Source organism: Canis aureus, chromosome 14 (genome assembly GCF_053574225.1).
Source record: "Canis aureus isolate CA01 chromosome 14, VMU_Caureus_v.1.0, whole genome shotgun sequence".
In the NCBI taxonomy this organism is placed as follows: Eukaryota; Metazoa; Chordata; class Mammalia; order Carnivora; family Canidae; genus Canis; species Canis aureus.
This window is the reverse complement of record NC_135624.1, coordinates 61345372-61360775: the sequence shown is the minus strand read 5'-3', so window position 1 is coordinate 61360775 and position 15404 is coordinate 61345372. Positions and strand designations below refer to the sequence as shown.

Sequence of the window (15404 nt, the reverse complement as noted above, 5' to 3'; positions counted from 1 at the left end):
AGGCGCTAAACCGCTGAGCCACCCAGGGATCCCTCCTCTGTTCATTTTTAAGTTGGATTTTTTGGGTTCTCTTTATTATTGAGTTGAATATTTTAGATATTAACCCCTTGTCAGATATGATTTGCAAATGTATTCTCCTATTCAGTAGGTTGTCTTTTTATTTTGTTATTGATTTCTTCACTGTACAGAAGCTTCTGAGTTTGATGTAGTCTTATCTGTTTTTTTTGCATTTGTTGCCAATGTCTTTGGTGTCAGATCCCACCCACGCCCCCGCCAAAATCACCATGTTATACTCTATGTTGGCAAATCGAACTCCAATTAAAAAATATACAAAAAAATCACCAAAACTGATATCACTGATATCAGAGGAATTACTGCCTATATTTTCTTTTAGGAATTTTTTGGTTTCTGGTCTCACATTAAGATCTTTATACATTTTTAGTTAATATTTGTCCATGGTGAAACTGATCCAATTTCCTTTTTCTCTTTCTTTCTTTCTTTTTCTTTTTCTTTTTCTTTTTCTTTTTCTTTTTCTTTTTCTTTTTCTTCTCTTTCTTTCTTTCTTCTTCTTCTTCTTCTTCTTCTTCTTCTTCTTCTTCTTCTTTCTTTCTTTCTTTCTTCTTTCTTTCTTTTTCTTTTTCTTCTTCTTTCTTTCTTTCTTTCTTTCTTTCTTTCTTTCTTTCTTTCTTTCTTTCTTTCTTTCTTTCTTTCTTTCTTTCTTTCTTTCTTTCTTTCTTTCTTTCTTTCTTTCTTTCTCTCTTTCTTCTTCTGTCCAGTTTCCCAACACCATTTACTGAAGAGATTGTTTTTTACCCAATTGTATATTCCTGTCTCTTTGACATAAATGAATTGACCATATGTGTATGGGCTCTCTATTCTAGTCTATTGATTTGTGTCTATTTTTGTGCCAGTACCAAAATGTTTTGATTACTATCACTTAGTAGTGTAATTTTACATCAGGGATTGTGATACTTTCAGCTTTGTTTTTTTTTTTTTTTTTTTTAATTTTTATTTATTTATGATAGTCACACAGAGAGAGAGAGAGAGAGAGAGGCAGAGACATAGGCAGAAGGAGAAGCAGGCTCCATGCACCGGGAGCCCGACGTGGGATTCGATCCCGGGTCTCCAGGATCGCGCCCTGGGCCAAAGGCAGGCGCCAAACCGCTGCGCCACCCAGGGATCCCTGTTTTTTTTTTTTTTTTCTCAAGATTGCTTTTATTATTTGGGATCTTTTGTGGTTCTATACAAATTTTAGGATTTTTGTTTAGTTCTGCAAAAAATTCCATTGGAATTTTGATAGATATTGCATTGAATTTGTAGATTGCTTTGGATAGTACAAACATTTTAATAATGCTAATTCTTCTAGTCCATGAACATGGTGTATCTTTCCACTTAATTAAATCTTTTTCAATTTCATTTATCAGGGTCTTATAATTTTCAGAGTACAGGTGTTTTCATGTCCTTGGTTGTATTTATTCCTTGGTATTTATTCTTGTGATCCAATTTTAAATGAATTGTTTTCTTAATTTCACTTTATGCTACTTTGTTATTAGTGTGTAAAAATGCAATATATTTCTGTATCTTAGTTTTTTTCTGTAACTTACTTTGTATCCTGCAACTTTACTGTATTTATCAATACTAACAGGTGTGTGTGTGTGTGTGTGTGTGTGTGTAGTCTTTAGAGTTTTCTATATATAAAATCATATCATCTGCAAATGGTGAGTTTTAATTTTTTCCTCCTAATTTGGATGCCTTTTCTCTTCCCTGGCTAATTGCTGGGCTTAGAAGGGTGGATTTGGGTAAGGAGAGAGAGAGAGAGAGAGAGAGAGAGAGAAACAGACATAGTTGGGGAGGGAGAGACAAAGAAAAAGAAAAAAAAATAGAAAAAACTTCCAAATTCATTCTATGAGGTTAGCATTAGCCTGATACCAAGACCAGATAAAGACCCCACTTAAAAAAGCAATACAGACCAACATCTCTGATGAACATAAATATGAAAATTTTCAAAATACTGGCAAACCTAATCCAACAATACATTAAAAAAGACATTCACCACGATCATGTGGGATTTATTCCTGAGTTACAAAGGTAGTTCAATATTTTTAAATCAATTAATGTGATACACCATATTAATAAAACAAAGGATAAGAACTATATAATCCTCTTAATAGGACAGAAAAAGCATTTGACAAAGTCCGACATCCACTCATGATAAAAACCATCAACAAATAGGTTTAGAGAGAATATACCTCATTCTAATAAAGGTCATCTATGAAAAACCCACAGCTAATATCATCCTGCATAGGGAAGAACTGAATAAGACAGGGATGTTCACATTTACCACTGTTAGAGCAATCTCCTTTACATATGGTCTAGGCACTTTTCGATCTGTTGCTTTGGTGCTGGGTTCAGGAGTCTGTGCATGAGCCCTCTAAGAACAGAATTTCTGTTTTCTGTAGCCTTATGTTTCTTCTGGATATAAGCCCCATTGGTTGGCAAAGCCAGATGTTTTGGGGGCTCATTTCTTTACTGCAGGGTTGGGGTGCCTTCAGTGGGTCACAAACCCCTTCCTCCCTAGGGAGAAGCTCCACATTTGTGAGATCCTTCCTTCCTGAGTCCTTCTGATTGTGAATTGAGCTGGAGGTGAGGTTTTTGGTGAGACTGTCTCTGTGTCTTCCACCTGTCTGGATGTGTCCCTTTAATTTTTTGTTGTGAAAGATCTGTTCAGCTAGTTAAACTATTTTTTTCAGAGGGAATTGTTGCCATGTAGTTGCGGGTTTGTTGTGTCCATGAAAAGAGGGAAGTTCAGGATCCTCCTATGTGGCTATCTTGAACTATAGCCTTCAAAATTTTTCTTCTGTTTTATATTATTGATATTATTTCTGTTACTTTTTAATATTAATAAAGTATATATCAGTAATAAAATTTAAAGGAGTGCTTATTTATTTCTTGGTAATGTAGAATTTCTTTTTTTCTTTCCTTTTGTAGTGGAGAAAAAAGTGTTTCTTGTTACTGATTGTTGATATTGTGTGAGTGCCTTAAAACATGCGTGTGCGCACACACACACACACACACACACACACCTGAAAACAGAACATTTTCTAGCATTCAGGATACCAGAGTTCTAAGTCCAATGGTGCCTCTCACTAGAAATGTGCCTGAGTTGGTGCAACACTGGCCACGCAGATCCCCCAATTCCCTGAAGGCTCATGGCTCACAACTATATCTGTCAAAAAGTAGAAATGTGATGGCTACCAAGAACAATTTTATAGAAAAATGTAGATGTGCAGATTTTCCTGTCTAGGAAAAGAATGCTTTCTTGCCTTAGTTCTTGACCTGTCCCTGTAGGAAGCCCTTGTACTATGACCAGTTGCAGTTCACACACTATCTTTACACACCTTCTCTGATTAGATCCTCAAAACTCCATAATTTGGTGAAAACAAGTGTCATTATTCCTACTTTACAGTAGAGAAGGCCAAGGGTAAAAAAATGAGTGACTTGCTTCAGGTCACAAAACTGGCACATAATAGAGCTGGGGTTCAAGTATGTGTATGATAATTCCATACTGAGTGTTTTTGCCACTTACACAGTGCTGCTTTCTCAAAAGGCACTTAGTGCTATGTCACTTAGATAAATTAAGTGTATCAGAGTATTGATTTGGGCTTCTTGCTTGCTGCTGTAGAGATTTTGCCTTCTTTATCCCAAAGATGTAGTCTTTTCAGTTCTTTTTCTTAGGATTCTCCTAAGAGCATTGGTATTTTAGGTTTGGAAGAAAAAAAATTTAATAGTAATGATATTTTAGCTTTGGAAGGAAAATTTACCAGGTCTCCAGAATATAGCTTCAGTAGGTTTTCAAAAAGCACAGAAGCTTTGCAGCAGGACTTTGTCAGAGGAAAATTGGGTCCAAATATTAAGAGAGGCAGAGGTGGGTAAAGTTGGAAAGGAGTATTAGCCAGTTTAGAAGGAATCTTCCATGTTCCATTAGTAGTGAGGACCAGTTTCTTCTCCTCTGGGGCTCCCTGAAGCACAGGCTGGACCTCAGTAGCCAATGTTAATGCTACACACCTAGGGAAAATCTCCTTGTCCACATTTTGCCCAGAACCAATGGTACCACATGCATTAAGGCCTCTTCAGGACGGTTCAGCATACAGCATACATACCAATGCTGATCAGTGTGGACTGAAGACTTGAGTACCCTTTCTTGAATATTTTTGGTTCCACAAGACTCTCCATTTTTGCATGACTATCTGAAGACGTGGTTCCTTTCATTATTAATATTGTCATTTCTTGTCATATAGGCGGATGTGGGCTTAGAATAGACCTATGCAATTTAGGAAAAGTGAAGAACTATGACATTTCTTATACCTGACTTTTGTGGAGTGGTAATCTCATAGGCTCCTCATATGCATACCGTACGGTTTTATTGATTGACTGGTAATCTCCTGGATGAAATTGCAGTTTCTCTCAGGTGGCGGTTATCCTTGGACTAATTTGTGTAGTCTCCGTCACTAAAACTGTACAATGGAAGTAGCAGGAATTCATTAAACAACAACAACTACAATAACAACAAACTGAATTTTCAGATATAGACTTAATTCTGACCTTGGATAAATAATTAGTTAATTTGAATACTGAATATTCTGTTGAAATAAAATTTTTTTTTCTATTTTTTTTCTATTTCTTTATTTTTCTGATCCAGTTTGACCACACCTTAGAAGGATTCTTCCCTAATTATAACCAGAATCACGGGCTTTACGCATGTGTGCAACTCCAGACTGGTATTCTTTCATTTTAAACCTTTTGTTCTGTTTTGTGTTCCTGGCCTTACATTTTGTTCTTGCTTGCCTAAATTCTGCTACTTTGCCTAACCTCTTGAGATGGATGACCCAGTTTTGTGGACTACATTGGCTTTGCTTTATCTCCTGGCCATTGCCTTTGGATCATCCTTGTCTCCATACTCTGCAGAATCTGGACATTCTGGCCTTACTAATGGCCCCAAAGATTTAATTTGGAGTCCTTCCCTCTGTCCCTCTCCTCCTCCTCCCCCTTCTCTCTTTCTCTTCCTTCTTTCATGTTCTTTTGGTTAAATTTATTCATGAGTATCCCATATTCAATTAATTTTTTAAGAAGTTTTTTTTATTAAGAAATATTTCAAACATACACTAAAGTAGAGTATTATAACAAACTTCCATATATGCCATCAAGACTCAGAATGACCAATATTTTGCCAACTTAGCTTTGTCTATAGCTCCTTTTATTTTGCTGAAGAATTTTAAAACACATGTTCTCAAAAGCAAAATCATTTTAAAATAAATACCAGGTATTATAATTTTATCATAACATGCATCAAATGAATTCCTAAAAAAAGTCAACTTCTTATGTAACCCACGACATTATTACATCTAACAAAATTAATAATTCACTTAATGGTTCACATATAAATTTTTCTGTCTAAAAAATGTCTTTTTTCTGTTTTGTTAAAATTAAGATCCAAAGATCACTCATCACATTTACTTATATGTCTTCAGTCCTCCTATTAGCCATCACTTCAAACACTGTAGGTTGGTTTTGAACTTTATGTAAATAAAAACATTTACATTTATCTATATATCCAGAAGTGAAATTGCTGGATTTTATGTGAGCTCTATTTTAAGTTTTTTAAGGAACTTCAATATTCTTTTTCATAGTTGCTGGACCAATTTACATTCCAACTGAGTACAAGGGGTCCGTTTTCAATATATCCTCGCCAGCACCTGTTATCTTTTCTTGATGATAGTCATTCCAACAGGTGTGAGGCTAACATTCTAATCATGTTTCATTGTGATTTTGACTTGCATTTCCCTGATGGTTAGTCACGAACGTCTTTTCATATGTCTGGCCATTTGGATGTCCTCTTTGCAAAAATCTCTAGTTATTCTTCCCATTTTTAAATCAGAATGTTTTTTGTTATTAAGTGGACTGAGTTCTTTAAATATTTTGGATATTAACACCTTATCCAATATATGGTTTGTGAAAACTTACTCCCATTCTATAGGTTGTCTTTTAATTTTGTTAATTGTTTCTTTCGCAGTACAAAAGGTTTTGAGTTTCATGTAGTCTCATTTGTTGATTTTTGCTTCCGTCGTTTGTCCTTCTGGTATTATGTCTAAAAAAATCATTGCCAAGACCAGTATCAAAGAGCTTCTTCCTTACCTTTTCTCCTGGGAGTATTATGGTATCAGGTCTATATTTAATTCTTTGATCCATTTTGAGTTACTTCTCTCTTTTTTTTTTTTATAATTATTTAAGACCTTTACTAATAGGTGCTTGCCATTTGTTGACTTTTTTGAAAAAAATCAAGCTGTAAACTTTTATTACAAATTAAAAATGAAGTTCTTAAAAAACTCACTTAACCGGAACTTAAAAACTTGAAACAACTTAAAAACCTCTATAAATGTGTTGAGGCTTTTAAAAAAAATGGATTTTTCATTACCAAAAATAAATGTTTTTAGGTAAAAATAATAAAAGCCCCATGCTGCATAGATAATGCAGATAGTTCTACCTATCTGGTCAATGGGAAAAAAGGCAAGCATTTAAGGTCTTTAGCTCTAATCTTTTGTTTGTTGCTTATTGCTGGAATTTCTTCTTGTTGGATGACTAAACTGGATGGTGGGAGAGATGATAAACTGGTATTTACTCAGCCTGGCCCCACTGTGCCTCCCAGGTGGATGAATTCTCAGCTAGTGGAGCTGCTGCTCTGGTCTCTTTGCCATCTGGTGGTTTAGGGTTTTCTGGGCATCTGCCTCAGTGACTAAAGTTGCAGGGGTACCCACGCTGAGGTGACTGCTGACTTTGGGTTTCATCTCCATGATTTTCCTTATCTTCTTCATTGCCGGCCTCTTTGGACTATCTTCGGCCAGGAGGCCCCCTGTGAAACCCTAATCTATAACTCCCATACACATGGCGTCTCACTGGTCTAACTTGTTCTCCTGCACCCTGGTGGTCAGCAGCTTCCATCACTTCTCCTTGCACAGAAGGGTTGGAAGACTGTGGTTCACTCCCATAGGGTCTGCAGATGGTAAGGTGGGAACCCCCACCTGTGCTGTGCCTACGGTCTTGGGCCTGGCCTTGGGGAGCACTCTCTGATCCCTTCTTTTTCCCGCTCTCACTACTCTGATAATTCTGTGGTTGGAGGAAATCCCTGGGTGGCTCAGAGGTTTAGCACCTGCCTTTGGCCCAGGGCGCGATCCTGGTGTCTCAGGATGGAGTCCCACGTCGGGCTCCCGGCATGGAGCCTGCTTCTCCCTCCTCCTGTGTCTCTGCCTGTCTCTCTCTTTCTCTCTCTCTCTCTCTCATAAATAAATAAATCTTAAAAAAAAAAAAAAAGAATTCTGTGTTTGGAGAACCCCTACCACATGGATAGTGCCTGTAATGGTTAGGGTTGGCTGCCTACTTACCGCCTTGCATGGCTTGTCACATTTGCTGCCTCTGCACCAACAAAAGCAAATTTCAGGATTTCCATCTCCTACATTGCGAAGGTACTTTCTGGGGTTCTTCTTTATGGCAGTCTGACATACAAATACATCTTCCTCTGTGTGATTCTGCTGATGAAATCATATCCATTTCATACATTGATGCATTTCACTATTCCCAAAGTCTTCCCTTGCGATGATCTTGTCCTGGCAGGGTGCCCTGAGGTGAGGCCGCCGGGCGCTGGCCATGGTGCGGGCCTTGGTGGGCAGCGCTGAGGGCAGGGTGGCAGGTGCTGCTGGGCTTCAGCCTCCGTGTTCAGGGCTGTGGTGATGATGGCTGGGCCCGCTGCAGCAGCTGGGCTCCCTGTGGAGGTGCTGGGGGCACTCAGGGCTCTCTGGGGCCTATTTTCTGCTGCAGGTGGAACTCATTTTGAGGTTATTTTTCAGAGTGGTGTGAGATAGGGTTCTAATTTCACTGGTCTGCATGTGTAGCTCCAGTTTGCCTAGCACTAATGATTGACGAGACTATCTTTTCCTTATTGGCTGATTTTTGGCTTCCTTGGCAAATATTAGTTGACTTAATATACTGGGATTTGCTTCTGGGCTTTCTACTCTGTTCTGCTGGTTGGTGTGTCTATCTTTGTGCCCGTACTGTTTTTATTACCATGGCTTTGTAGTATAGCTTGAAATCCAGAAGCATGGTACCTCGGCTTTGTTCTTTTTTTTCTCAAGATTATTTTCTCTATTTTAGGTCTTTTGTGGTTCCACACAAATTTTAGTACTCTTTCTTCTATTTCTATGAGGAATGCTATTGGTATTTTGACTGGGATGGTGTTGAATGTGTAGAAGGCTTTGGGGGGGGTACGGACATCTTAACATTAATTCTTCTGATCCACGAACACAGTATCTTTCCACTTTTTGTGTCTTTGATTTCTTTCCGCTACATTCTGTAGTTTTTATTGTATAGATCTTTTACTTCCTTGTGTTCAATTTATTCCTAAGTACTTTATTTTTTTTGATGTTATTGTGACTGAGATCGTTTTATTTATTTATTTTCAGATGCTTTTTATCATTAGTATAAAGAAATACAATTGATTTCTGTAGGTTGACTTTGTATCCTGCCACTTTAGTGAAATTGTTGATGATATTTTGGTTGGTTCTAGTAACTAATTTTACAAATACGTTCACAATAATGTTTATAAATAACTTCATACTTTTCCAGTGTATATTTGGGATAAATTCTTAAAGGTGGAAACATCAAAGGGTAAAATCATGTTTTTTGGTAACTTTTAACAGACTTTAATTTTTAGAACATAACTGTTATGTTCACAACAATATTGAGCAGAAGATACAAGGACACATGGGTGGTTTAGTTGGATAAATGTGGAATTCTTGATTTCAGCTTAGGTCATGATCTCAGAGTTGTGAGATCCAGCCCCATGTAGGACTCTATGCTCAGCAGGGAGTCTGCTTGAAATTCTCTGTCTCCCTCTGTCCCTCCCCTCTGCTCCTGCATGCTCTCTTTTAAATAAATAAATAAATAAATAAATAAATAAATAAATAAATAAACAAAATCTTTTTAAAAACTGTGTATAGATTTCCAATATACCCCCTGCCCGCACATATCCACAATCCCCCCTATTATCAAAATCCCCCACTAGCATGGTGCGTTTGTTGCCAGTGATGAAACTCCATTGACACATGTTGTGAGTCAAAGTCCATAGTTTATATTAGGGTCCAGTCTAATCTGTGTTGTGCATTCTGTGGGGTTGGACAAATATATATAGACATGTATTTATCATTATGGCATACAGAGCATTTTCCCTGCCCTAATAGTTTTCTGTGCTTCACCTATTAATCCCAAACCCCTCAAACTGCTGATCTTTTTATTGTCTTCATAGTTTTGCCCTTTCCAGAATGTCATATGATTGGAATCGTATAGTATGTAGCCTTTTTAGATTGGCTTCTTTTACCTAGTCAGATAAATTTAAGTTTCCTTCATGTTTTTTCCTGGCTTAACCGATAATTTTTTTAGTGCTGAATAGTAATTCAATGTATCACAGTTTATCCATTCACCTTCTGAAGATCATCTTGATTGCTTCAGAGTTTTGGCAATTATTATTATTATTATTAAAGAGTTTATTTATTTATTTGACAGAGAGAGAAAGAGAGGGAGCCCACAGGGGGATAAGTAGAACGACAGGGAGAAGCAGACTCCCCACTGACCGAGGAGCCAGATATGGGACTCAATCCCAGGACTCTGGGATCATGACCTGAGCCAAAGGCAGATGCTTAACCGACTGAGCCACCCAGGTGCCCCGGGTTTTGGCAATTGTTAATGAAGTTGCTACAAACATTTTTTTGTGTAAACATACATTTTCAACTCCTCTGAGTAAATACTAAAGAGTGAGATTGCTGAATAGTATGGTAAAGGTATATTAACTTTTCTAAGAAACTGCCAAAGTGTCTTCCAAAGTGGTTGTTCCCTTTTGCATTTCCACTGGGAAGGAATGAGAGTCTCTGTGGCTCCTCATCCTTGCCAACACTTGCTGTTGTCAGTTTTGGATTTTCATTATTCTAAGAAGTGTGAGTGGTGTCTTCATTTCATTTGGCATTTCTCTGATGACATATGACGTGAAGCTCTCTTTTATATGCTGACTTGCTGTTTATATATCCTACTTGGTGAGGTGCGGGTTAAAGTCTTTGGCTCACTTTTTAATTGGGTTGTTTGTTTTCGTATTGTTGAGTTTTAAGGGTTCTTTGTCTATTTTGTGTAACAGTGTTTGTTTATTATGTATTTTTTGCAAATATTTTCTCTCCATCTGCTTGTCTTTTCATTCTCTTGATATTACATTTTGCAGGCATCAAGTTTTTAATTTTAATGAAGTCCAGTTTATCAATTATTTCTTTCAGGGATCATGCCTTTGCTATTGTATTTGAAAAATAATTTCCAAACCCAAGGTCAACTAGATTTTCTCCTATGTAATCTCCTAGGAGTTTTATAGGTTTGCGGTTTATATTTAGCTCTGTGGTCCTTTTTGAGTTAATTTCTTACTGTAAAGGTGCAAGCCTGTGTATAGGTTGCTTGTTTATTTATTTATTTATTTATTTATTTATTTATTTATTTATTTATTTAGTTTTGGATGTCCAGTTGTTTCAGCACCATTTATTTAAAAGACAATCTTTTCTTTATTGTATTGCCTTTGCTCCTTTGTCAAAGATCAGTTGACTGTATTTATGTGGGCTTATTTTTCAGCTCTCTATTCTGCTTCATTGATCTATTTGTCTGCTCTTTCACCAATACCACATAGTTTTATAGTAATCATGAAGTCACATAGTGTCAATCTTTAGACTCTGTTCTTTTAATATTGTGTTGGCTATTTTGAGTCTTTTACCTCTCCATTTAAACTTTAGAATCAGTTTGTTGATATCTACAAAATAACTGGATGGAACCTTATTAGGATTGTATTGAATCTGTAGATCAAGTTGGGAAGAACTGACATTTTGACAATATTTGAGTCTTTCTATTCATGAACATGGAATATATATAATCTCCATTTACTTAGTGTTTATTTGATTTCACTCATCAGAGCTTTGCAGTTTTTCTAATATAGATCTTGTACATATTTTGTTAGACTTATACTAAGTATTTCATTTTTTGGAGATGCTAATGTAAATGATAATGTGTTTGTAATTTCAAATGTAACTTGTTCATGGTTGGTTGATTGACTTTATAACTTTCTACTCTGAAACCTTGCTATAATCACTTATTAATTCCACATGTTTTCTATATATTGCAAAGTTATTATCTTAAGGCCAGTTCCAGTTTGCATTTCTGCCAAAAATTGATAAATATTCCTATCCCTAACATTTTCCCTAACAGCTTTTTGTCAAAACTTTAGATTTTACCAGTTTGATAGTTGAACAATATTTTCTCACTATGGTGGTATTTAGAATTTCTCTTTTTAAGTGAGTTTTGCTATTTTTTTCTTTAAGGGTCATTTCTGTGTTCTTGTTCTGTGAACTACCTATTCATAATCTTTGAAAAGATTGATCATTGATCTTTGATCATTCTTCTATTGGATTGTTGGTCTTTTTATCTAAGGTTTTGGGGAACTCTTTTTTTGGGGGGGGACTCTTATTATATCATTTATACTGGCTTTCCATCCCACCCCCTTATCAGTTATAAATAACTTCTCCAAGTTTTTATGCACATTTAACTTTGTGTATAGTGTTTCTGGTCTGCAGAATACTTTAAAATTATTAGTTAATTATTCATTCTTCTTTCTTGAATTGTTACTGAGTATCAAGATAGGAAGTTTTCCCTGTTCTCAGGCTGAAAAGGCACTCATCTATATCTTTCAATTCACATAAAATTTTAATTATTTTTTTCAAGATTTTATTTTAAAGTAATCTATATACCCAACATGGCTCAAACTTAGGATCTTGAGATCAAAAGTTGCATACTCTACCAACTGAGCTAGCCAGGTGCCCCAGAAAATTTTAATTTTTTTTAAACTTTAAATATACGATCTTTTTGAAGTTATTCTTAGTGCATGGTGTGAGGTACAGACCTAATTTTGCATTAGCTAAAAGTCTTTCCAGTTGTCCTAAAACCAATTATTAAAAAGTTTACCTAGTAATTTTTAGTCACAGTAGAGTTTGAGAATACAGATTTTAAGAATTTAAAAGACTTTTTAAAAGAGGAGTGAAACACTTTGCTACACACACACACACACACACACAAAAAGTTTCCTTAGGTGGAAAATAAATTTGCATACAAAAACTCAAGAATGATATTATTGAAATAAATGTTAACACATACTTAACCTGTAGCTTAAACTCATTATCTTTCAGGTCTTTTTAAACTTTCTCCCATACTTTTGATTCCAAGTTTGACAATTTAAAGTTTTCTGGAGAGTAATATTCTCTAAGTCTTATTAAAGAAAAATAAAAATTGGTTTGTTAAAATATAAATATTAATTCTCTGTGTATTCATTAAAGACTTTTCAATAAAAGAAGATCAAATATAAAGTAACAAGCCTTTAATAAGTATTTGGACATGTTCCAAGCTAAAAATTCAGAAAAAAACACGTTTTTTTAAAAATAGCAATTTAATCCAAATGTAATGTTGTTGCTGATTATAGAGTCTCACTATGTGGTATAGAGAAAAGCTGTTTTCATTTACCCACTCTGAAAATCAGCATGACCACAGGCAGTTAGAATCAAATAAATAGTCTTAGAAATAATTTTGTCCAATTTCTGTATTTTCTAAGGGTACAATTATTACCCATATTGATGCTCTCCAGCTAAAGACCATGAAGAACACACCTGTAGTTAGACAGTTTGGGTTTATGCTTATTGTAATGAGCCATTGAGGGAGACCACACAACTGGTCATGGGAAATTGCAGAGTGTCTCAGTAGAGTGTTGGAAAGGACTGTTAAAATAGAATTTCAGTGTTGCTTGGGTGATTTGGGGGAAGACTTCAGGAATCTTCAATCTTTGTTCTGAGGCCTTGTTCTGGATTGGATGCTGTCAGGAAGCAGGGCTAATTGTGATTGGGTATTTAATATATCTTCCTTAGAAGGAGGGAAGACTAGAGGGAAGCTAAAACTAGGCAGCATTCACTCATATGACTCTAGATAGGGAGATGTTGGATTATTTTTCTGGTTTGGACGATGTTTAGATTTTTCTCTGTGTTTAAACATGATTATAGAGCAGTCTTGTTTCTGTCTTTTTTAAAAATTTGAATATAGTTGACACAATGTTACATTAGTTTTTGGTATACAATGTAGTGATGCAACGTCTCCATAGGTTAGCTATGCTCACCACAAGCGTAGCCACCATCTGTTGCTGTACAACACTATTCTAGTACCGTTGACCATGTTCCCTATGCTGTGCCTTTGATTCCCATGACTCACTCATTCCAGTCTTGTTTCTTATAGTCAGAGAGTGCTTTGTCTGCTGTTGGTGTTCTGTGAAAAGTGTTCGGGATAGTTTCCAGGTGTCAGGAGTTGCTTTTTTCTTTTGCATTTCAACAAAAGCAGAATTTTCCCCTTTTTGTTCAATTTGTACACAATAAAATATACCCGCATTAGTCAGGGTAACTAGTTCCAGCTGCTGTAGCAGATAATCCCCAAATCTCAGTGGCCTAACACAATAATATTTTTCTCATGCACACAAAATCCAATACACACATCCTTCTTGGGCCAATCTTCAGGCCTCATCCATCTTGTGTACCACATGTAACTATACTCCACATGTGGCTTCCAAATATGTCACAGGAGGAGAAGAGAAAGTGGAGAAAGCACACGGATAATTAAATAGCTTCCTGCAGAGGTGACACACTTCACTTTCCTTATATTCCTTTGGCCAAGATTAGTCAATCATCCCACATAGATTTTAGGGGGTATATTAGTTAGGGTTCTCCAGGGAAACAAAACAGAGCTGAGGGTGTGTGTAGAGAGAGATTGAGGGAGAGAGAAGACTTTATTTTAAGGAATTGGCTCACATGATGATAGAGACTGGCAGGTCCAAAATCTGCAGGGTAGGTCCAACAGGCAGGATACCCAGGGAGGATCTGACGTTTCATTTGAAGTCTGCAGGCTGTCTGCTGGCAGACTTCCCTTCCTGTTCTGGGGAAGGTCAGCCTTTGTTCTATTCAGGCCTTCAATGGATTGGATGAGGCCCACCCACACTATGGAGGACAATATGATTTACTTGAAGTCCACTGATACAAATGTCAATCTCATCCGAAAAAAACCTCCACAGAAACATCTAGAAAAAGTGTTTGACCAAATATCTAGGCACCAGGGTCCAGACAAACTGACACATAAAATTAATCATCACAGGGAGGTATATGATTTCTGTCTGGATTTTTCTGCCAAACTACTTGGAATTGGCAATTCGCAACACAAGTCTTTGGTTGCCAGCCAATTTTCTTGCCAAAACACTCTTTTTACTAATATATATGTTTTCAATGGAAATGCATATTTTATAAACACATGTTTATTCACATTTTAACTCAGTGCAAAAACCTTACATTTATCTAGCACGATTTTATATAATGTGTGATAGAGAGGATGTGTATTGTTATTTCCATTTTACTGTTAAAGGAATGAAACTAAGATGACTTATACAAGGTTACATAGTAAGAAAGTGAGAGGCTCAAGTCCAGAAGCCCAATCCTCACTTCTTTTATCCACCACAGGCATATATATATAGCAAAACAAACAAAAATGAATAAACAAATCATTCTTGGAATTTTGGATTTGTATCATCTGCTTTTAGGGAAAAATGTCTGTAACCTTGCATATTTTTAAGAAATGAAAATAAAAATAATTGACATAATTTCAGTTCTTATCGTAAGTGTAATGGCAATATCATGGAGTAAAATTTAGGCTTTCTGTAGTATGTGAAGCATGGTTGGTCCAAAGGTGACAAGGTGGCATGATGTTGTGGATTAATTATATGTATGACTTTTTATAATAATAGAGCTCACTAGCATGAGACTTAGAAGAGGTGCACAGTTGTGAGCAAACGACATGCCAGGCTTTCTAAAATAAGTACTAACCAATTGCCCACTTCTGAGTTTAAGAGCCAGTGGGAGAATCATGCTGATGGCTTCTGTGTTGCTTCTAAGAGACTGCCAAGCCATCATGCAGCCTGCTAAAACCAGTTTCAGGAAAAACCACACTCTTCAGAGTGGTTTCAAATATACATATTATATATAAGTTGAATACAACACAGTCTGAGTTCATGGTGATAACTCTTTTTAATTCCTTTAAAGATGGCATATCCCTGGTATGCAGGTGGGTAAGTGCCAGTGAATCAGAAACATGCCAGCAGGAGAAGATTTGGTTCAAAATGAGACCCTAGGGCATTTTGGAGAAAATCGTATTTAATCATGATGACAGAAATTTAAAATAGTCTCTTTTCACTTTAGCAGTCT

General features: G+C 36.3%; 1 protein-coding gene and 1 pseudogene across 2 annotated transcripts in view; one reads left to right on the top strand and one right to left on the bottom strand.

Moving 5' to 3' along the window:
- LOC144283713 (uncharacterized) overlaps nucleotides 1-15404 on the top strand; it is a 118065-nt gene that overhangs the window by 67570 nt on the left and 35091 nt on the right. The gene's annotated exons all lie outside the window — the stretch shown is intronic.
- On the bottom strand, nucleotides 6673-13338 carry LOC144283808 (Y-box-binding protein 1-like; annotated as a pseudogene).